Source organism: Halichoerus grypus, chromosome 1 (genome assembly GCF_964656455.1).
Source record: "Halichoerus grypus chromosome 1, mHalGry1.hap1.1, whole genome shotgun sequence".
NCBI lineage: Eukaryota > Metazoa > Chordata > Mammalia > Carnivora > Phocidae > Halichoerus > Halichoerus grypus.
In genome coordinates this window covers 184,109,309-184,133,476 of record NC_135712.1, presented here as the reverse complement: position 1 = coordinate 184,133,476, position 24,168 = coordinate 184,109,309, and the positions used below count along the sequence as shown (strand labels likewise).

The window sequence follows — 24,168 nt, the reverse complement described above, 5'->3', positions numbered from 1 at the left end:
CTGTTTGCGAATGCTCACAGCAGCTTTATTTGTAATAGCCAAAAACTGAATTCAGCCAAGACGCCCTTCAATGGGTGAGTGGTAAAGCACACTGGTTGTGTGTGTGTGTGTGTGTGTGTGTGTGTGTGTGTGTGTGTGATGACATATCCGACTCAGCAATGAAAAAGGGACAGACCACTGATACTGGCAACAACTTGGATAAATCTCCAGAGTCAATCCCAACCCCAAAAGGTTAAGACGTCTTATTACTCCATTAACATAAAAGTTTTGAAATGACAAAATTTTAGAAATGGAGAACAGACTGCCAAGGAGGCAAGAGGAGGTGGGCGTGGCCATAAAAGGGCAGCCACAGTGACACTTCGTGATTCTGGAACCGTTCAGGATCTTGACCGTGGAGGTGGACATGCAGACTTAGGCAGGTGATAAAACTGCACAGAAGTAAACGCATAATACAGCCACACAAACGAGTCCAAGCAAAAGTGGAGCATTCTGAATTAAGACTGGTAGACCGTGTCAATGTCAATATCCTGGATACAATATCATGCTATAGTTTTGCAAAATGTTACTGTGAGGGGAAACCAGGCAAAGTGTACAAGGGATCTTCCTGTACTATTCTGTGAAACTACATGTGAATATATAGTTACCTAGAAATTTTCTATTAATAAAAAAGTGTTAAAACAGGAAACATCGTTACAATGTATACTTTATAACATTAAGTAAAAACTCTAGCATACAAAACTAGTGGAACTATTCTAATTTTGTTAAAATGTAAGCAGGTGTGGGGCGCCTGGGTGGCTCAGCCGGTTAAGCAGCTGTCTTCGGCTCAGGTCATGATCCCAGGGTCCTGGGATCGAGGCCCACATCTGGCTCCCTGCTCAGCGGGGAGCCTGCTTCTCCCTCTCCCTCTGCCTGCCTATATGCCTACTTGTTCTCTCTCTCTCTGTCAAATAAATAAATAAAATCTTTAAAAATAATAATAATAATAAAAATAAAATAAAATGTAAGCAGGTGCTTGTGTATTTCTACATAAAAAAAAAAAAAGATTATAGAGGGGCGCCTGGGTGGCTCAGTTGGTTGAGCAGCTGACTCTTGGTTTCAGCTCAGATCATGGTCTCAGGCCCAGTGTCAGGCTCTAAGCTCAGCATGAAGTCACCTTGTCCTTCTCCCTCTGCTCCTCCCCTTCTCGCTCTTTCTCTCTCTCTCAAATAAATAAAATCTTTTAAAAAAAAGATTTGAAGGAAATACTTGTTAGTGGCTGTCATTTCTAGGTGCTGGTTTTATGCATAGTTATTTACTTTTTATTTTTTTCTCAAAGTTTTATTTTATTTTTCAAGTAGTCTATAACATATATATTGTTTTTATGCTCCAGTAGTATTAAAAATACTTGATATCAAAAGGGGAAAAAATCATCCAGAGCGTATATATTTCTCACCAAGCATAATATCAAAGAACACAGCTTCTCTGTGGGTTAAAATATTTTAAGTTAAGAAATTGTTAGGTGGGAATGTTGAATTTAGAAATGATACTCCCTTGAACAGAAACACCTCTTGTGATGCAATGAATGAAACACATTCTACAGATTCATATTTTCACTCAGCCAATCCCATCTTTTCTGTTTTAGAAAGAAGGCTTTCAGTAGAACTATAAGATGCAAATGCAGACCATTGGGGGATTACACAGTCCTGCATTAACAGCTCTCTTACTTTCTGGTGTCAGGAGAAGGCCAACCCGACTGACACTCGAAATACAGGACCACTGGGAGAGGTAGAAACAGCTGGAAAAACAATTCAGCCTCTGGTTACTAGTGTTAAAAAGAAGCAAGAGACCCAGTGGGGTCATGCGCACGAAGCCTCACGTCAGCAAACCCAGACTTCATAGCAAACACAACGGCAGTTTCAACCTCTCCCAGGAACGGAACCTTTAGCCAGTCAACCTGGACTTCCCTGATCAGCACAGTGAGGTCATCCTTGATGGGAACCCTTCCATCCCCCATAAGGAGGTTACCTAAGCCTGACACAATCCACTCTTTGCTAATAAACTTCCTTTTCCCGCCCCCTCTCTGTCTTTAAAAATCTTCCCTTTCCTGTAGATGGGATGCTGCCTGATTCATGAATCACCGAATAAAGCCAATTCGATCTTTAAATTTACTCCGTTGAATTTTTGTGTTTTGTTTTTTTTAACAGTAGGAAGTTAGACTCACTTATATTTTTTTTTTCCCCAAAATTCTCTCCATTTGCTTCAGATTCTTCCCCGGCCTGCATTTAACACCCTCTCGCAACACAGTACAAAACAAATCTGTCAGCTGCAAATATGGCCCTAGCAACTTTTTCCCCAATTACTAGGGTAACAAAGTGAACAGCAGAGAAAACACCTCCAAAAAGAATGTGCCACGCGGCTGTCACGTGGTGTGCAATGACTAGGACTACTTCCTCTGAGCCCCGGCTTGTAGGACAGTTTGCATAAAGAAACTACAGATAGCCCAGTGATGGGTATTAAAGAGGGTACGTATTGCATGGAGCACTGGGTGTTATACGCAAACAATGAATCATGGAACACTATATCAAAAACTAACGATGTAATGTATGGTGACTCACATAACATAATAAAATAAAATTAAAACAAAAAAACTATAGATAGTCACAGCACACCCAAGAACCTCCCTGTGACCTAGTCCCATTTGTTGGTCTTTGGGTTCAGAAGTTCTCAACAGATGGTCCCTCCTCCCAGCGGGTGTCTTGGATATCTATGGGGCTGTTTTCTGAATACAGAGACAAAGGGATCTGTCACAGCAACTGAAGGGCAAAACTGGGGTTGGGTGGGCAAGGTGTCTCGAAGTTTTGTATTATGGCACATGTACTTAGGACTGCCCCAGGGGTCAGTAAATGGAATGCCAAGCATCTGAGCCTAGCACTTTCCTTCGGTTCACATAAATGCAAAGCATTTTTTTTTTTACAGTTTTAATATAGACTGTATGTAAAATTGTACAGAATGAGAAGAAAATGCTGCTTTGCTTTGGTGGGAACTTTACTAAGGATCGTTAACCATTTCAGAAAACTGTACCACCCACAGCAGTGCTGCTTCTAGTTTTCAGGAGCCATTCGATGCATCCGTAGCAGTGGGTTTTAGAGCTGAAGCATTCACAGGGATTCCATGTGTAAGGACAAGCACCTGATACTTCCTTATGCCCTCTGGAGCCCTGCTATTCAAAGTGGGGTCTCAGACCAGTGGTACTGGCCTCACTGGGGAGTTTGCTAGAAATGCAGAATCTCAGGTCTCTCACCAGACCTGTCAATCAGAATCTGCATTTTAACAAGACTCCCAAGAGAAGCAGGGCTCTGGTGAACTTGCACCAACGCATATATTACATGTACCGCAATAAGCACCATTTATTGTAAATGCTTCCCTTTGATTTTTATTTTCTATAGTTAGTTAGGTCACTATAGGACTTAAAGAATTGGATATATTAAAGGATGTATTATCCATTAACTTCATTTTAGGATAATAAAGGGAACACTAAAAATATTTATTATAAGACGGAGTCACTGAGTTGAGAAGTCCTGAGTAAGAAATCAGTTACGTACCACGTGCTCTGTTTGTTGTCAGGTGTTTCTACATGAACCCTGGCCCTAGAAAAACAGTTGACTTGCAGCTGACTACGAAGGAAACAAATGTGATTTTCCTTGACCGGTTTTTTGTGCCCCAAATTGTCCTTGTTGAGGCAATGTGGTGTTATGTCACTAAAATGTGGCATCAAGTGCAATTTGCCACTCACAAATGTAAACATTTGGAAACATATTCCCTCTGAAATCCAGACATCAATGCCTTTAAGGGAAAAACAAATAATCCATAAACCCTTCTTTTGAACAGTCTTATTACTTGATAAAGGAGTCCACACCTAGGACTCTCTCTCCTAGGGAGATATGTCTACGCTTTTATCGAGAAACTTTTGTTTTGAACTGAAGTAAAAACAAGATTGGATGGTCGCAGGATACGGTCAAAGGGACCCGCGTTCCGTGTTCCCAAATGCCAAACTGTCCCACCAGCAGCTCAAATGAGCATTTTACTTTCAAAATCAGACCAGTGTCTTCTCCTCAACCCACTTTTTCCCTTTTGCTCTGTTATTTCAGTTAATGACATCCCCCACCACACACACACAGACACACCCAATCTCTTAGTTCTTCAACAATGAAAAAAATCATTGAGAATTAACTATGTGCCAGGCCCTGGTGACCCCAAGATGAAAGACAGATAGTCCCCCCCCCCCCCGGGTAGACAAGCTCACAGACAAGGAAATGTCACTGGCTAGTCACAGAATTTGAAATGTGTAAAGCCATCCGTGAATCCCGCCTCTTACTTGCTTCCCACCTTGACTCAACTGTCAGGAGCTGTTGATTTTTTTTTTTTTTAAAGATTTTATTTATTTATTTGAGAGAGAGAGAATGAGAGACAGAGAGCACGAGAGGGAAGAGGGCAGAGGGAGAAGCAGACCCCCTGCTGAGCAGGGAGCCCGATGCGGGACTCGATCCCGGGACTCCAGGATCATGACCTGAGCCGAAGGCAGTCGCTTAACCAACTGAGCCACCCAGGCGCCCGGGAGCTGTTGATTTTATTTTGGGGGCATCTCTTCCATTTGTTTACTCCATCAGCACCTGATTATCTAACAAACGTAATCAGTTGCAGCTTCACTAACTAGAAGCTCAATTAACTGAAATCTTTCTCACTCGAAAAGAGGTTTTCACAAGCCAACAAGCAAAGGCAGATGAATGGCATACCCACTATTTTTATATGCCGGGCATACATTTCTGCTTCTTTGGGCCACAGCACTTCCATTTTCTTCCAGGAATGCATATCCCATGTCTCTTCCTTGGCTTCGTTCATGTGATTTCCATTGGGTTGACCCTACCCCTTGGTATAAGAGAAGCAGGCTATCCAGCTTTGTCTACCTCAGGACTAAGAGGGGGTGGGAGGAAGGGAGTCACAGGACCCAAACCAGGCCAATGAGATTTAAATCTGGAACTTTGTTGGAAGAATGGCAAAGAGAAGTTCAATTTCCACTGCTAATGCTAAGTAAGTAGATCTATTGGGAGTCCATTTGCTCACACAGGCAAAGATCTTCCTCAAGAATCAAATGACCGGCGAGAAAAAGAAAATCTAGCTGACAGAGAGGCATTGAATTGTGATACACATTCTTAGTAAACCCCTTTCCGGACACTTTCACATTTTTTTTTTTTTTTTTTGCCAAAGGCAGTTGCAGTTGGCTTTCTGACACTTGCAACAAAAAATACAAATGCTTCAAGTTTTATTTTCTTTTAAACAAAACAAAACAAAACAAAACAAAAAAAACAAGACTTCTGGCCAGATCTATAAAACTTTAACCATGATAATGGTCTATGTTAAAAATTGATCTTTGTGAAGACGCCTATGAAAACCCGCAATACAATGCCAGGAATTCCTGTATGGGAAGAGATGAAATGCTGATAAGTAGACCCCCCCTTACCAAAGCAGCAAAATGTGTGAGCTAACTTTAGACTGTCTAGAGAGACCATTCTCAAAGAGTGTTTCTCAGGACACCAGTCCCTTCAGAAAAAAAGGGTTTGGGGGCAAATGTGTGTGCAGGTCTGCATACTATCTTCCCTACTTGTAAAGTCAGGGTGTCTATTAGCATATTAAGGGCGCTGTGAAGTTATGCATTTCAGCAACCTGCATCCCAGTGTTCTCTGACCTCCTAACTTCCTTTTATTCTTAAAATTTTATTTATTTCTTTTTAGCAATGGCCAGTAACATTTCACTAGGAAATCACTGCACTCAAGGACGCATCAGCTCTATCACTATCCCTGCTCTTGCTAGTTTGCTGCTGGATGGGTAAAATGTAAGAATCCTGATTTTCAAAACCTAACAAGAGTGTAAATAACCCTCTCTCAGCATATCACGCGATAATACACTTCCAGAAATTATACTGTCAGCACTGAGTTACAGTTATTAATTTTGTTTTTGGGACTGTTGTGGCCATTGGTGCTTACGTGTGAGCAAAAAGAAAAAAGTGTGTGTAACTGAAATCACCCCAGAAAACAGGTGCCTAAACCAATTCCAACTTAATTACTTTCTGGTAGAAGCTAAAACTCTGCTTTATAGGACCAAAGAGTATTTGATTTAATCATCAGAGTCCAAGTGCTACATTTCTGAACAGAATAAAATTCAGGTTGCAGCTAATGACTCCAGAGTTGAAATTTAAAATTCTGTATTTGTGAGTTAATCACATGACCCTAACATTAGTTGAGCTGAATCAAGTAGACAAGTATAGGCAGAGAAGAATTTTTTTTAACGTGATCTGGGCATTCCTAGATCAGATATGCCAACTTAGAAACAGCAAAAAACAGAACTCAAAGAATAAGCTCAATGTCAGAACAGGTGATACAAATGCATGTTTTAAATGTTTTGATGGTCAACAAAGTATGGTATCATTCATTCATACTTTACGCATATTCATTTATTTAATAGATATTTACTGATGGCCTACTCTGGGCTGAGTGCCATGTTAGGTGATGGGGAGAGAGAGTGGTGAGCAAAATCAGGCTCTTTCTTTCTCTCAGGTCACTGGCTGTATTGTGTTCCCACATCCACCCCTGCAAATTCATATGCTGAAGACCTCAGAATGTGACTGTATTTGGAGATAGGGTCTTTAAAAAAGTAATTAAGTTAAAATGAGGTCATCACGGTGAGCCCTACTCCAATACACCTGGTGTCCTTCCTTATAAGAAAAGAAAATTAAAATTCAGACATTCACAGAGGCAAGACCATGTGGAGACACAGACAGAAGACGGCCATCTACAAGCCAAGGAATGAAGCCTCAGAAGAAACCAACCTTGCTGATACCTTGATCTTGAACTTCTAGTCTCCAGAATTGTGAGAAAATAAATTTCTGTTGGTTAAGCCACCTAATCTGTGATACTTTGTTATGACAGCCCTAACAAACTAATACATTTATAAAGCTTAAGCTCTAGGGGCACCTGGGTGGCTCAATAGGTTAGGCATCCAACTCTTGGTTTTGGCTCAGGTCATGATCTCAGGGTCGTGAGATCGAGCCCCAAGTGGGATTCTGTACTCAGCAGGGAATCTGCCTGGGATTCTCTCTCTCCCTCTTCCTCTGCCCCTCCCCCTGCTCCCACACTCCCTCTCTGTCCCTAAAATAAATAAATAAATCTTTAAAAAAAATAAAGCTTAAACTCTATTTGGAGAACCAGACCTTGATCAAGTAATCACACAAATAAACCCAAGCCTGTAACTGACTTGGTGCAGTGTGATTCAACAAAAGGAGCTGTAACAGAAGAGGGTGACCTGGTAGAGAAGACCAAGAAGGTCTTCCTTCCCCAGGAAAGTGGTACCGGAACTGAGATGGGAAGGAGAGGATATAACAAAGTGAGAGGATATGGGACATACATTCTAAGCGGAAAAACCAGGATGTGCAAAGGCCCTGTGGAGAATATGAGGGACCAACGGCAAGCAGCATGGCTGGGAGCAGAAAGAGGTGCGGCAGGAGATATGTGGCTGGTAGATAATAACAGGCCAAGCCACATTGTTCAAGATCAGGAAGGAGTTATTATTATAATCATATTCCCAGGGTCTGAGAACCTGGATGGAAAAAATTACATTCTGATTTTCATTAACCTTTAACTAAAACTCAGCATTACCATCCATTATGAATCTTGGCAACAAATCTTGGTAGTATTATAGTAATATCTGCAACTTTTTCATCAATCAAAATTAGAAGTATTTTCATATCATGTTAGGGTTTTTGCAGACACCATGAAATTTATCTGTGTCATTACTACTTTGAAATTATAAAGTTATTGTACTTTGTTACATTTAAAGAAGTTCATATATTACTTCTATGATGCATGTAGCACATATGAAAAATATTTTGCTAACTACATTTAAATATAATTGTTTCCTTTGTTATGGTATTTTATGCAGCTAAAAATAGTATTCTGAGAAGCGCCTGGGTGGCTCAGTTGTTAAGCTTCTGTCTTTGGCTCAGGTCATGAACCCAGCGTCTTGGGATCAAGCCTCACATCAGGTTCCCTGCTCAGCGGGAAGCCTGCTTCTCCCTCTTCCTCTGTGGCTCCCCCGGCTTGTGCGTGCTCTCTCTCTCTCAAATAAATAAATAAAATCTTTAAAAAAATAATATTCTGACAAGGTTCCATAGGTTTTACCAGACTGTATGAAGGGTCCAGGCACAAAAGTGTAGGACCTTTTAAGATCCCTGTTTTGTTTTTATTTGAAGATGAATTACTAGTGTGTCGCTTGGGTAAGTTTTTTTAATGCCTCTAAGCCTTGGTTCTCTCATCAATGAAATGGGGATTAATTACATTGTCTCTATCCAAAACAGTGGATCAAATGGGTTAATACACACAAGATGCTTAAATGGTGCTCAGACTTAGTAATGCTTAATAAAGATACTGTTTTATTATTGATGAGAATGCACCGTGTTTAAAGTAGAGGGAGTGACATGATGGTCAAGCTTACACTTTGAAGATCATTCTGGCTCTAACACAGCGAACGCCTGAAAGGGGTCAGATCAGTGACCAAAATAGGGGACAGTCATGGCCGGGCTGCATTTGAAGAATTTCCTAATCTAATATGAAACTTTTTAGTAGAGGAAACCATTTTTCAAATCAGATCTTAAGTAGAAGCTACATAAATCAGATAGAAGCAGAGCCACTCCAGCTGAAGCTGGGTGTGGGGCCGAGTCACATCAGCTCAGCATTTCTCTCTCCTTCCGATCAATTTGGACACACTTATAAGAAACTCCTACATCTACAGAGACCATAATCTGGAAACTGTTCATGGTTATTTTCTCATAGGACAATCCTGTGATTCTGTGTTGCCAAAACCACTAAATAACACCAGGTTCGCACAAACTGTAGGATCGTCCATTTCTCAATTTGCTTGCAGGTTAAGTTTTGGTTCATTTATTCAAAAGTATGTGTTCAGGACTCAGTGTGTGCCAGGCACTGTTCTAGACACTGGGGACACAGCTGCACTTAGAGTAGTAAGCAGAAAAATTGCGAGTTGGGGAGAGGAGACAGAAAATAGACAAAATAAAATAAACGTATTTAGAGATGATCATGATTTAGATTAACATCTATATGGCCATGACACTGTAACTGGTGACAAGCATATCTTACTTCCTGGCACCCCAGCCTAATGTTGATAATATTCTAAACCAGCTCCCTGATTTTCTTGCACCTCGCGATCTTCATTTTTGTCGTAACATTCACTGCTTTTTATTTCATAAAAATACATCACTATTTTCTTATCCTATATTTATTTTAAATTATTTACTTTTTAAAAAGATTTATTTATTTGAGAGAGAGAGTGCGTGCACAGTGCGAAGGGGCAGAGGGGGAGAGAGAGAATCCTGAGCAGACTCCCCACTGAGTGCGGAGCCCCACAAGGGCCAATCCCAGGACCCTGAGATCATGACCTGATGTGAAATCAAGAGTCAGATACTTAACCAACTGAGCCACCCAGGCACCCCTCCTATCTTTACTTTAAATGCCCTCTGTCAATAGGTATGCCTGTGGTCTCTATTTTTTCTATCTTCCCTCTTCTAATATTTTTTTGTGTTTGTTATTCTTCGAACAATATTCCCATCTCTCTTCAACGTGCTAACCAAGCAACCAGCTCAGCACTTTCAGTTGGAGCCATGGCAAATAGCTCCATCTTCAGTCCAGCTGCTTGGAAAAGCATCAAATGGGCCAGCATCCCCATATTCTGATCCCTGAACCTACAGGATGAAAATTTTATTTAAAATAGTAGGTATAAGGAGGTCAAGTGGGAAAAAAAAAGTAATCTCTATGAAGGCAAAGACTGTATCTGTTTTTGTTCACTGTTTTGGGCCCATACTTCAAAGGGGCATTTGGTTAAGGGGAGGGAGGAAGGGAAGGAAGGGTGGATGGATAGGTGGAGAGATAGGTAGACGGATGGAAGGGAAAATAGGTAGATGGAAAGAAGGATGAGTAGATGGATGGAAGGAAGGAAGGAAGGAAAGGTTGGTAGATGGGTGGATGGATGGACTGTTGCGACAGATGGAAGGATGGAAAGAATGGAGACTGAGATGAGGGTAGAACCCTGTGAAGAAAACTAGATATTGAGGGAAAAGTAGAACACATAGAAAATGCAGTATATTATTTGAGAGAAAAAAATAAAACCTACAGTGGTCTTGACTTCAGCAATATAGTTTTATATAATCCATATAACCCTATAAGATGAGTATCATCATCTCCATCATCATCATCATCATCGTCATCATTGTGCTCATTTTGTAGATATGGGGGCTAAGAACCTAAAACGTTGAGACTTGCCTAAGATCAGGCAATCCTTAAATACAGAGCAAAGACATGGACCTTAGGCACCTGGAACATAAAAAATAGCACACGGATTGGCCATGTTTTCAAGAAAGCCGAATAAGATTCTGAAGACACTAAAAATGAGAAGAAGGGTGGAGGAATTCCCATAATCATAATTTCTGGAGGATTTGTTGAGTTATTTGAAATGTTGACTCCCCGTCATCAAAGGGGAATCAAGGGGAATCTTCCTGGAGGGCCCAAGGAAGACCTGATCCAAGAAGACCAACAGATACTGTGCTTTGACAGGATGTCCCTATTCAGAGCATCTACAGGAGGGGAAAATGGGTTAAAAATTTTTTTAACAGAATTTTTTTTTATCATCAGAAAAGCAATAAAGACATAAATTAGTGCTGTGGAATGAAACCAGATAACTAAGCAAACAGAAAACAAGAGATATTAAGAATCTGATCTCCTATACTCTGTAATATATTCCAACGATCTTGATTTCTTTTTAATTTGAACGGTAGCAACTGCAGTCATTCCCTTGATATCAACACATACTGTGTGTTCTTGAGCAGCCCACCTTCCCACGTCACAGTTTCCTCAAGGCCAGCAGTGTCTACCTCACCAGCTACGGTGAGGATTTACTGAAAGGGTGTGTGTACAGCGCTTCCAGAAAATGCCTGGCAGGTAGTAAATGCTCATCGTGGGAACTGCGCTCATCACCACTACGCTGGGTTCATCCTCAAAGCGAAAGGTAGGTTCGATCAACTCATTTTACAGACATGTAAACCAAAGCTTGCCGAACCATCCTCAGGGGCGGGAGAGCGGAAAGGACTCACTGTCAAGTGTCTGGACCAACACAGATGTTGACAGCATCGACTGCTGATGCCAGCTGGGCCTTCTGCTCTTGCTCACCCCCATCGGGAACTGCTGCTACATATACAGCTGCCCTGACGTGGCGCCCTAACACCAGCTCCTGGGACTAACCCTCAGCTGCACTGCTCAAAGCAAGGCCCTCTAATGGGCAATAAAACAAGTAGATGCAAAAGCAGAAAATCTATTATTTACAACCAAAGACTTCCATGACAAAAGACTGCAATTACTACTCACTACTGTGGCCGGATGACTCTCTGAACAGATAAAATAATCGGTTTCCTTTATGTTTTATTTTTCCTATTGAGCGATTTTTTTCTTATGTGTGTATATTCTAGCAACCACTATATGAGGGTTCCAAATGAGAAATTTCTGTTGTATAGAAGGTTGCCTGTGCTCAAAGAGAAATCCGGCAAATTAGATGGACATTTATTACAAAAAAAATAATTATGGAGGGAAAGAGGGAAGGAAGAAGGTCCCCAAACTAATAAGCTTATTAATACATAAAAGCCATGTGAAATCCATGCTCATAATATATTCCCCTAGATGATCCTCTTCAAAAAGGTAACAGGTGAAATGAAAACAGGTGGATGAGAGACAACTGCCTTAGAGAAAGGAAGACAAGATGGAATGAGTGCAGAAGAAGAGAGGTATGTAGGGTGGGAGTGTGTTAAGGGAAAACCCAGAACTAATTCCGGCATCACCCCCATCAAGCAATGCACAGATTTGCCAATGGTGTCCTAGAGAGAGCACTGCAGAGCCCCCACTCTGCATGGACTTGTAAAGATGCGTGTGAACTAAGACAAGACAGGAAATGGGCCCTGGACACACTCCCTGCAGTCTGTCTTCCTGCAGGGACCTTATACCTGCCATCCCTCTGCTTGGAATGCCCTGCCCCTGTTACTGAAATGGCCAATCCCTCATTTTCCAGGTCTCAATCACGTCATTTTTCTTCACAGCCCTTATGATCTGAAACTATCAAGTTCATTTACTTATGGACTTTTTACCGTTTGCCTCACAATGCACAATATATATTGTTGATGACTGAATGAATCTGGAGCAGATACCCAGACCTCTCGTAAGGATAGATAAGGCCCTGGAAAGCCAGGTGACATGAACTGCTGGGACTGATAGAAAGAGATCTGCAGCATCTACCACCTCAGTTCTGGCTGCACACTGTGTTGGGAAGTCATCCCAGTCAACATTCAGACCACTGGGAAGGGGCTCTGTAATTGATTTATGAGGTCTGCCATGAGTGTGGCAACACATATGTGCAGGTTTGACTCACCCTTTGCTCATCCTACATGACCTAGGACGCTTTCCCTGTTTCCACTCTATTCGAGCAACCAGACTGTCCCTCCTTCTGAAGGCAAGGCAAGTCCCATCACTGCACTTCTCAAAACCCTACAATGACACCCCTTCTCACCTGGAATAAAATCAAGTGGCCGTTCACCATCCACCTCCTCTTTTTATCCAATGGGTTCCAACTGCACTGGCCCCCTTGCTGTTTTCCAAATACAGCAGGGACCCCCCTGCCTCCCTGTCACAGAAGCATTTTCTTTCATCAGAAATACCCTCCTGCCCCAAATACCCTCAAGCACAGATCCCTTACTTCCTACAGGTTCAGCTTTCACTTTATCCAGGGCCCCTTCCTTGCTCATCCTATGTAAAATAGCCCTCCTTCATCACATCCTGTAATTTCACCCAGCTTTATTCTTCTTTATAACATTTCCACTTGGCATGTACAATGAACCCTTGAACAACATAGGGTTTAGAAGCACCGACCCAAATGTGCAGTCAAAAATTCATGGATTAGGCTTGCCTGGGTGGCTCAGTGGGCTAAGTGTCTGCCTTCGGCTCGGTTCCTGGTCCCAGAGCTCTGGGATCAAGTCCCGCATCAGGCTCCCTGCTTGGCAGGGAGTCTGCTTCTCCCTCAGCCTGCTGCTCGCCCTGCCTGTGCACACGCGTGCTCTCTCTCTCTCAAATAAATAAAATCTTAAAAAAAAATCCACAGATTAACTTTGACTCCCCTAAAACTTTATTAACTGCCTACCGTTGACCAAAAGCCTTACCAATAACATAAACAGTTGATTAACATATATTTGGTATGCTATATGTATAATATGCTATATTCTTAAATAAAGTAAGCTAGAGAAAAGAAAATGTTATTAAGATAATCATAAGGAAGAGAAAATATATTTATAATACTGTATCGAACTTATTGAAAACAATAAGGTATAAGTGGACCCACACAGTTCAAGCCTCTGTTGTTCAAGGGCCAACTTTACTTATTTATTGTCCATTTCCTCCCTTTACCCCTTACCATGTCCCATCCTTTAACTAAACCCTGTTGCGGGGGGAGCGGGGGGGGAGGAATATCCTGTCCCTTCAAGGTTCTTCTGGCTGGACGAAGAATCAAATTAGCATTAAACAGATTAACAGAGGAAAAACAAATTTAATAGCATACCTTCAAGCAATTCACACAGACAACACAGAAATGGAAATTCCAGACAGTCAGGCAAAATGAGGTACACGTGTCATTCTGAACTAAGGACAGGAGTGGTGGAATCTGGGACATCAGAGGAAGGAATTTATAGGAAGATGCGAAAAAGAGTAAATGTTTCATAAACAAATGTTTGCTGGGCTACTCAGAAACAATGGGCCAAAGAAAGGACTTTGATTAATCAGGCCTTGCTAGATGCCTCCCTGTCTACCATAACTAGTTGATATCATCATGTCATTATCTATGATGATTGTTCTCTTCCGAAGCAGCTTCTCTAACCAAAATTTTTTTAGGCACTTGATGGGGGAAGTAAAAAGTTTTTCCTAAATTTGCTGGGTTGATTGCTCTTTTTTTGTAAAATATTTGGTACTCACAGGGGTTTTCTCCTCTAGTCTCTTACTTATATTTTTATACAAAATATATTAAAAAATATATTAAATATTTTTAAAGATTTCATTTATTTACTTGAGACAGAGAGTGAGCGAGAGAGCGAGCACAAGCAGGAGAGCAGAGCAGAGGGAGAGGGAGAAGCAGACTCCCCGCTGAGCAGGGAGCCCGATGTGGGGCTCAATCCCAGGACCCTGGGATCATGACCTGAGTCAAAGGCAGATGCTTAGCCAACTGAGCCACCCAGGCGCTCCGGTTGATTGCTTTTTCAACTCAAAAATCATCTTCAGGCCAAAGTGGCCCATCTTGGGGTGGCCTGGTTTCGGCCCCTCAAATCCTGTTAGGGGAAGAATTTTATCCTCTTTATTTATGGAGCATCCACTTAGAACAACACTTGGTACATAAGGAGTCCCCAATAAAATGTGTTGAATGAATGAGTGAATGAATTTCCAGGGGTAACTTAAATGACGAAGGCTTATTTTCATCTAAAGAACAACTTATCTACCCATTAAAACATGTCTATCTGAGCCTCCTATCTTGCTACCCTCCTGCCAGGTAACATAAACCCAACCTCCCAATTTGAAACAACTCGGGTGAAAAGCCAAACAAAAATACACATTTGGATTCTCAGCAGACAGCGATGTATCTCACCATGAAACACATGTAATAAAGAAACAGGACAGGGGAAGAATTCTCCTGCATAGCCCTTTACAAGTTTTCCCTAAAGCAGTGGTTCTCATCATGTGATCCATGGACTCAGCACCAGAACCCCACAGGCACTTGCTAGACATACAAATTCTTGGGTGCTACCCTAGACCCCCTGAATCAAAAACTTTGAAGGTGGGGACCCACAAATCTGCAAGCCCGCCAAAGGACTGATGCTCACTCGAGTTTGAGAACTACTACCCTGAATGAAGACATGAAATTTTAGAAATTTAACTAGGCACGATTTTACTCTTTTGGCTTACAAGTTAAAAACACAAATCTTTTTGGTTGGTGAGAAAGCCCTTAAACAATATACAGCAAATCTTGGGGTGCCTGGGTGGCTCAGTCAGTTGAGCCTCCAACTCTTGATTTCGGCTCAGGTCATGACCTCAGGGTCGTGAGATCGAGCCCCACATCTGGCTCCACACTGGGCATGGAGCCTGCTTAAAATTCTCTCTCTCCCTCTCCCTCTGCTCCTTTCCACCCCTCATGCTCTCTCTCTCTCTCTCTCTAAAAAATAAAAATAAATTAAAAAACAGCAAATCTTACCCTATCATCTTAATGAAACTGTCATTTTGGCTAGCAGTTGTACAGTAATGAATCTAACATTTTAAATAGATATGTGTGTGTGTGTATATATATATATATATTTCTTTTTTTTTTTTAAGTAGGCTCCACACCCAGCATGGAGCCCAATGTGGGACTTGAACTCACAACCCTGAGATCAAGATCTAAGCTGAGCTCAAGAATCAGACACCTAACTGACTGAGCCAACCAGGTGCCCCTAAATACATTTTTTAGAATTAAGGTTTGGGGGCGCCTGGGTGGCTCAGTTGTTAAGCGTCTGCCTTCGGCTCAGGTCATGATCCCAGGGTCCTGGGATCGAGCCCCGCATCGGGCTCTCTGCTCAGGAGGAAGCCTGCTTCTCCCTCTCCCACTCCCCCTGCTTGTGTTCCCTCTCTCGCTGTGTCTCTCTCTCTGTCAAATAAATACATTAAAAAAAAAATTTTTTTTAATAAAATAAAATAAAATCAAGGTTTGTATTTCAGGGCTGCCCTGGACTACTTATACATAAAACTGAACAACCACATCTAATTTCATCCTAATGTTGTGATGGTTTCAGGGAGCAGTTCTGATAATCAGCAGGAATCTGCAAATTAAAAAATGACAGTAAAATGTCCTATAAGAAACCCTCGAAGGATAGAAAAACGTGAATGTGTAACAGCCCTGCATCTAGAAATTTCACAAAATGTCTTTACCTGAAGCTGTTTCTTTAATGGCTTCTAATGAAGTCGATGCATGTGTTAATTAACTATTAAGTGCAAATGTGAGTACTTATAAGATGCATTTAATAGCTCTTCAGAGCACAGGAGCACTCGGTCGCTCCCCAAGTCTAGAGAACTCGGAGGGCTGGGGTCCCCAAATCACTAAGTCAACAGTCCCCTCTTAATACACCCAGGCTCTCATTACCAAATTTTGGAGACAAAAACTATGCCTACAATATGGCTCGAGGACAGTTTATATAAACAAGTTAGTGATATTAATTGCTGGTTTTGAGCTAAGTGTTACATACATATTGTTTCACTTTTACAACAGCCCTAGGAAGTTTAGGTCTATCCCCAGTTACAAGAAACTGAAGTCCCGATAGACAAAGTAACCTATCTAAAATTGCACAATTCATAAGAATAAAGCCTGAACTGAATCCAAGTAGCTTTCAATGCAAGCCTTACTTTTTCTTTTTTCCCTATCACACATATGGTTCCCTTGAGCTTCTAAGAGAGGCCCCAAATAAAGGCACGTTTACTATAAGACTGAGAAAGATATGCCTAGGAAAGCCTTGAACACAAACTTCATTTACCAAGAAATGGTCTCTGGTGAACCCAGATTTTCCCCTTTCTCCTTCATCAAGGCTCTGAATCACAGCTGTAACTTTCTAACAAAAACATATGTGAATCACACAGTCAATATGAGCAAAAGAATTCCATAAAAAGGGGGAAAATATTAAGAAATGTCTGCACTGGTAGCCATGATAAAATTTTAATTTGAACATTTTCTAAGACCAGATTTCAGCTTATCAAGCACTATGCAAATCACATGCAGAGCCCACACAATGCCTGCATATGTTCCCCAAGCCTGTCACTTTTTTTGCCCCCTCTCCCCAGGATGTGGCCCTTGGGAAATCCAAGCAGAAACAACAGAGCTCTGATAGGCCTCTTGGCTCGGCGCTCTGGATGGAACATGTACCGTAGTGGAGATGACAAATCTGAGGGAAGTTTCTTCCTTTTTTTTTTTTTTTTTAAAGATTTTTATTTATTTTTTGACAGAGAGAGAGAGACAGCGAGAGAGGGAACACAAGCAGGGGGAGAGGGAGAGGGAGAAGCAGGCTTCCTGCAGAGCAGGGAGCCCGATGTGGGGCCCGATCCCAGGACCCTGGGATCATGACCTGAGCCAAAGGCAGATGCTAAACGGCTGAGCCACCCAGGCGCCCCCTGAAGGAAGTTTCTGATCAGTATTTGGTACATATGTTCACCACTGGTCTCTGCCAACGGCAGCACTAAATGCAAACAGCAAGAAGAATTTGTATACAAGTTTGTTTTTTTGTTTTGTTTTGTTTTTATTATGTTATGTTAATCACCATACATTATATCATTAGTTTTTGATGTATACAAATATATATATATTTTTTTAAAGATTTTATTTATTTATTTGAAAGAGAGAGAGAGAGCACATGAGAGGGGGGAGGGTCAGAGGGAGAAGCAGACTCCCTGCTGAGCAGGGAGCCCGATGCGGGACTCGATCCCGGGACTCCAGGATCATGACCTGAGCCGAAGGCAGTCGCTTAACCAACTGAGCCACCCAGGCGCCCTACAAATATTTTTTTTAAGTGTCAGTTTAAAAGCCCTCAGTCCAGTTAGAGGCCGACTCTTGCCAGCCTACCTCTTTAAAAATACACACACACACATCACACACACACACACACACACACACACCCCAAACCAGCTCTTGGATGCACTCATTAGACAGAAAGGGTTTTCACAGTTGAACTTAGTGCCTTTGAAATGAGGATATAATGGAAACCACGTAAAGCCCAATGCCACCATAGCCTTCTGGGTCACTGCTGTAATTTGTCACAGAGCCATGTACAGGCTACCCCAGGAGACATCTCAGCCACGATGCTCCTCTCACTTCCGAGAATCACCTGTGTGGCCTTTTCGCTTATTCTTTCATGGCTCTTGGTTCCCCTCCATCTATCCCCTTTGCATTCTTCAGGAACCAGCTTAAATGTCGTCTCCTCTGAGAGGCCTTCCCTAGCTCAAGATCACCCAATCATTTGCTAGCAGAGTACTTCACCTATAATTATTTTATTTATCCATCTCTTCCAAAATCTCAATTCCTTAAAAGCAGGGACCTTGTTTGTGCTGGCACAGAGGAGCTCTCGAAAGCCTTGGTCTTTCATGCATGCTTGTCGAAGAAATGAATAAATAAGCACCTCCCTTTTGTACTTCCATTCCTCAAAGCTTGGGCTCTGCATATGGTGGAGAAACCTTCTTCCTTAGATCCTGAATGGCAGGGCTTCCCCACTTGTAACAACGATGGAAGGCACTTGCCTTCCTAGAATACTTTCGAGCAAAATCTGGAGCAGAGACACTGAGAGGAGGGGCCTAGGAGAGGCAGCCCACCCAAGTTCAGGAGCTCCATGCCACACTTGCCCATCTGCCTCAAGCCTCAAGACTGGATGGGCTCCTCCCTAGAGTTCGGGCAGAGCAGGGCTGGCTTTCAGTCTTTGCTGCAGTACATGTTGTAGGACCAGGAAACCAGAAGACACAATGCCCTTAGGCGATTCTATCCAAATCCAAGGCTTCAATTAATATCTCGATGCCGATGAGTCTTCCAGGCTGGACTTTTCTGCTGAGCACCACCGCCGCCCCCCGCCCCCATATAGCCGACCACCCCTTGGACACTGCTACTTGGATATCTTGCAGGTCTCTCAAACTCAAAACATGCAAAACTTGCCTAAGGTCATACTGATAGGAAGTGACAGGTTGATTTCAGGTTTCCATGACACCAAAGAATATACACAGTCTTTCCCCCTCATTGATGGGAATGCCTGTAGGAGGGTGGAAGGGAGGGTGTGACTGTACTGATTTGCTTGGGTAAATGCACCTGAGGGAAACGAGTTTGAGAGCAGACATGGTAGTGAAGACTGTCAGTAAAATGCTTCCTCCCATTAAAACCTGGGAATTGTTAATTTCAGTGTTAGCTGCAGATTTCATAGACAATGATGAGCTTAGAGTTGTTTCAAGACATTCAACTGACTACAATTCGATGAGTTTTGGGGGAAGTTGGTACCATCTGAACAGCTCTTAATCGCTTGCTTTGCTTTGTCAGAGCCTCAGTTAATGAAAGGTCTTCCAGCACAGAGGATGAGGAGGGGCAGAAGAAGGAAGGAGGTCACCGATCCACTGTTTTCTTGTAATCATCCTCAAAGGAAAATACCACTTCTCAAGCAACATTGTCCAAGTCCAGCTGGCTATGTGTTCCTGCCTCATTTCTTTTATGTTTTAGTTCACCAACACAAATAGGCTTAGTTAGCCCCATCTCTGAACAGAGAGAGTTGTGCTGCCCTTAGGAGACACAGTTCATTTGCAGTTTGTTTGCAAGCTTCAACTCTTTCCCATTTTCTTAAGACACCGTTGTTCCCAAACAAGCACCAGCCCCAGGTATCAACTCAGCCCCACCTGCCCAGGGACACCCATCCATCCTTCTCCGTGGGAGGCTCCAACCAGACAGGCTGTCCTACATGGCCTCATTTCCACACGCTTCCTTGGGATGTTTTGGACATCAACACTTGTCAAGTTTCTCCTGCCCTTGATCTTCTCTGGTTCTAATTCTCTTTGTCCAGACAAATTATTTTGAATTGGACTTTTTTTTTTTTTACTTATCTAACTTGGCATCAAGAATTTGAATGTTTGACAAAAGAGTCAATGAGGTTTATGTGGTTTTTAAATTTAGGAATGCTATTCTAGGTCAGTTTACTTTTTCCAACAGTCATCTTAATCTGTTCCTGGGAATTCCTGTGCATTGCAATGCATTACTAGGTAGAGATCCACTTTCTAATGGTACAAGGAGCATTGGTGTTAACACTTTGTAGAAAGGTGCCTATATGGTGAGCTAAATATGTCTCCTCCAGGTGAGTTGTGCCCTAGACCCCATCTCATTCCATTCTGCAGATGTGCACTGTGGGCTATTTCTCATATTTACCTGCTTTTCCCAATCCTCCTTTTTTTCCTCTTAGACTCAAAACATGGCTTTCTAATACTGCACAAACTCCGTTGTGGCCTTCCCAAATCCCCAGTCAATGAAAAATGGCTCTGCCTGGCTGAATTTTCAGAGACCTCTGCTGAGGTTAAGGATCAGCCACAATTCATCTCATATTACTTTCTCACAAATACTGGGTAGGACACTGATACAGAGAATTTCAGGAGATTTTATAAAAACTCTCATTCTCATGGTATTAAGTCAAGCTATGTTCTTATCAAGGTCTATGTGAAGAGATGATTTCTAAGCTTACATTTGGATAATGAAGTGTTATTTTAAATAACCTAATTTTTTTAGAATGTGTTAACTGAATATTTTTTTCTGCCCCATGAAATGTCACCAAGTGGTTAGTATTCAGTGGCATGCCAAGGCCAGTGAGGAGGTGCTTTTGGAATTTACCAAAATTCTAACTTAAGGGAGAAGGGTCTTGGTAAGCCCCTAAGATGAGCAATGCTAATGGCACCTAGTCCCTTAAAATGCAATTGTGTGTATACACTGAATTGGATTCAAATGATTAATTTTGTTATGTGAATTTTAGCTCACTTTTTAAAAATCGCAATTGTGCAATGTACAAAGTCAGTCTAAACAAACCAAACTCTGATGATGATGCTTTTTCATTCACGTGGGGATCAGCCTGTCACTATCACACTCAATCACAGAACCTCCAATGTATGCCTCTGAATCGTGCTCCCAAGCTAAATCATAATAGATCTGAAACACCTTCACACTCCCTCGATGATTAGATCTTAACTCATCCCATTCTAAATACTACTTGCATGGGAAAAGGGGATTTCAAAATCAAACGACTACTGAACTTTGAGCTCATTAATGTGGAATGAACCTTCACGTTTCTTGTTCAGACAGGGCTAACGTATAGATTTGGGACTCTCTGTCCCCTCAATACAGGATCTGATAGGAGGTTAGCATTGATGTTCTTATTGATTAACAAAGGGAAATTCTTGTGGTAGAGAGATTATTTCCTTATCTGTACTATATTTCTGTGCATGAACTGTAGTTTTAGCATAAAACCTTATCCTGAGCCCATGAGCTAACAAATTCTTCTCTAAAACTACAAACTCTGACTGTGTTTGTAACAATATGCCTTTCAGGGTTTTCTATTTAACAGTTCAAGAGGTCCAAACTGAGTTCTCCAATCAAATTTTTTTCCAGTAGATGTAATGAAAATATTAGCACTTCTGCTACGTCTTGCCAAGGAAACCATTAGTAGATGGCACAGAGGCAGGCTTACATCCCACCTTGCTTTGCAGATGGGATTTAAAACAATATAATCTTTATCAAATTGATGGCTCTGTCTAAAAGGACCAAAATTTATGTGTTTTTTTTTTTTTAAATAATCTGAAATAGCAAACCATGGCAACTGTTGACACGAATGAGCAAAATCTAAGCAGCAATTTTTAAAGCCTCACTGGACTATTTAGCAACTGTTCCAGAAAGAATAAGGAGCCATACCAAAGCCTCTGTCTTCCATGTAATTATCCAGGCTCCATTTGCTGATTAAAAAATTGTGTACTGAGCACCTCTTAGGTGCCAAACGCAGTGCGACAAATGGAGAAGCCGTCAAATGCGAGCCAAGGTCCCCAGTTTCCACAAGCTGGGAAAGAGACAGCATTACAGTAGAATCTGCCAAGTGATGAAGGCCAAGGGAAGCTTGGGGTATTAGGAAGAAACCTGGTATAGCTTTACATGGAGTGAAAGATGAGGAGGATTGAGGCATGGGAGGAGAAACGGGAGATTCTAGAAGGAGGAAATGGAAATGCAAAGATCCTAAGACAAAGTAGGTCAGACAGCTCCATTGCCTTTCTGTTGATTCCAGTATAATGAATGGGTGGGTGGAGAGAGCAGCAGCTGATGGAACAGAGAAAGCAGGAGGGGCCAAGTACCACAGGGTCCTAGTGACCATGATAATGAGTTTCTGCATTTTATTTTCATTTCAACAGGAAGATATTGAAGGCCCTGCTTCAGGATGCTCAATTTGCCTTAAATCCAGTCCTATAATTCCATCTTCACTAGGCATAAACAAAAATTTCCAAAGGGCTGTCCCCCCACCCCTGACCAAAAAAAAAAAACCTTCCATACCAAAACCACCTGGGGGTTCCATCCATCATTCCAAGTGAACCACTGTCTCAGCATGGCAGCAGGATAAACTGAAGACTTGGCAAAGGATTTGAGGAGTTGACAGCTCATTGATCAAACATGAAATGTGTTTGCTGTAGTTACTGTAGACGGTGCAGGAACGTCTATCCCCTAAGTATGACCAAACCTTAGACATAGGAAACTTTTCTTCACTGCTGACTGGCAGGGCTCCTAAGGCATAAGTCTGAAATGGAATCTTCCATCTCACACTTCCAAATTAAATATTTCATTACTCATATGCTTCAGGGTTGATCCTGTGCCACATGGAAGCACTTTGTAAATAATCAAAATAAGCAATCAAGATGGCAAAGGCATTCCTGGAGAACAGAGTTATTCGAGCCACAAAGATAAAAGATATTTTGCTAGCCACGGATTTCAAATTTCCCTCTCAAGTTCCTTTCTCAGTAAAGCCTTTGAAACTACATCAATAGCTGAACCAGAGGAAATCAAGTCAATAAGATATTGACAATTAGGAGGCCTGTAAAAACACAAAGTTGTGGTCATGCCAATCCAACCTGGGGCTTGTGATTGTGTGAAAAATAGAGAAACCAACAGGTACAAAAAATTAAGCACCATTTCACAAAGCACCAATGGACACATATAAAAAAGTATTTCATCATCAAAGAGTACAGCATTGGACACGTTTTACATACGGCCTATTTATCAAACCCTATAAATGTAACCCACTTTCTGTAAGTCGAAAAATAATCTTTAGAACCAGTTTGACAAAAGCAATGCTGTTCCCACAACCATTCTCCAACCTGAGGTTCAAGACTGTGTCAACCACTGACAGATGAGACTCATCCTGGTTTTTCCTCTCTTAAAAAAAAAAAAATTCAATCCCACTTAAATATGGAAATTAAAAAAAAAAAAAGCAGATGAAGATAGTGAGGATCAGAAGAGGAAGAAGGTCAGCTTTTGTTGGAATCAGTATCATCTGGCCACTTGCAAGTCAAAGTGAGGCATCTGGGCAGAGCTCTTCTGTTCCCGAGGAAAGAGAGATGATATGGTCAGAGGAGGAGGCATGGGTGTTCACGGATAGAGGAAAGAGTCTTCTCATACATGGAGTGAAAGGAGCCTGGCTAAGAGATGCCAGTTCCTCATTAATTCAGAAAAGTTTTATCTTCTTAAAAATAAATGTGTGAAGAAGTGTTCCATCAATTACTTCCTCTAATTAGGGCTTAAGTAAACAGTGAGGTTGGCAAGTGGGTTACTGGTAATGCAGAGAAAAGGAAAAAAATAGAAGGAAGATAAATTCAGAAAAGAGGAAGGGAAGGGAAGAAGAGTAGAAGGATGAGAGTAGAGAAGAAGGAAAAGAAGAAATAAGAGAAAAGAGAGAAAGAAGAGAAAGCAAGCAGGAGAAATAGCCAGAAAATAGCATTGCATTCCTTCTGGCAGCTTCCAAAGAGACCTTGCCATTCATTTCAACTAGCCCTTCCTTTAGAGTCTCTTCTTCCCCACTGAACGCTAACTAAAGTATCTGAAGAATATGAAGAGTAAGGAAGGCGGGTAAATCCAGCACAAGATGGGTAGAATAATTTCCAACCCACTTGCTCTGTCTGTCAAAGCTCTATGGGATCTGTGGCCTTAGAGAGGAAAATCTTCTGTTTCATAAGAGTTAACAAATTGTTTTAATTTAAGTAGACCCCAGAAGATGAACGACACACACACACCCCCCTCAGCTTTGGCAAGACAGAAATTAAGTTTAAAGCTAGTCAGTCATTTTCAAATAAAGATAGATATGTAATATACATATTACACATAATAGGTCTCTGTCCTTTTTGTGCGAGAGAAATGTGCTATGCATTCACATCACTATCTCTCCATTTTTTCCAAGTATGAAAAGGGATGAGAAAAAGAATATGCAGCCTGACA

At 41.7% G+C, this 24,168-nt stretch overlaps 1 protein-coding gene across 13 annotated transcripts in view; it reads right to left on the bottom strand.

The window, feature by feature from the left end:
* MAGI1 (membrane associated guanylate kinase, WW and PDZ domain containing 1) overlaps window positions 1-24,168 on the bottom strand; it is a 604,684-nt gene that overhangs the window by 300,733 nt on the left and 279,783 nt on the right. The gene's annotated exons all lie outside the window — the stretch shown is intronic.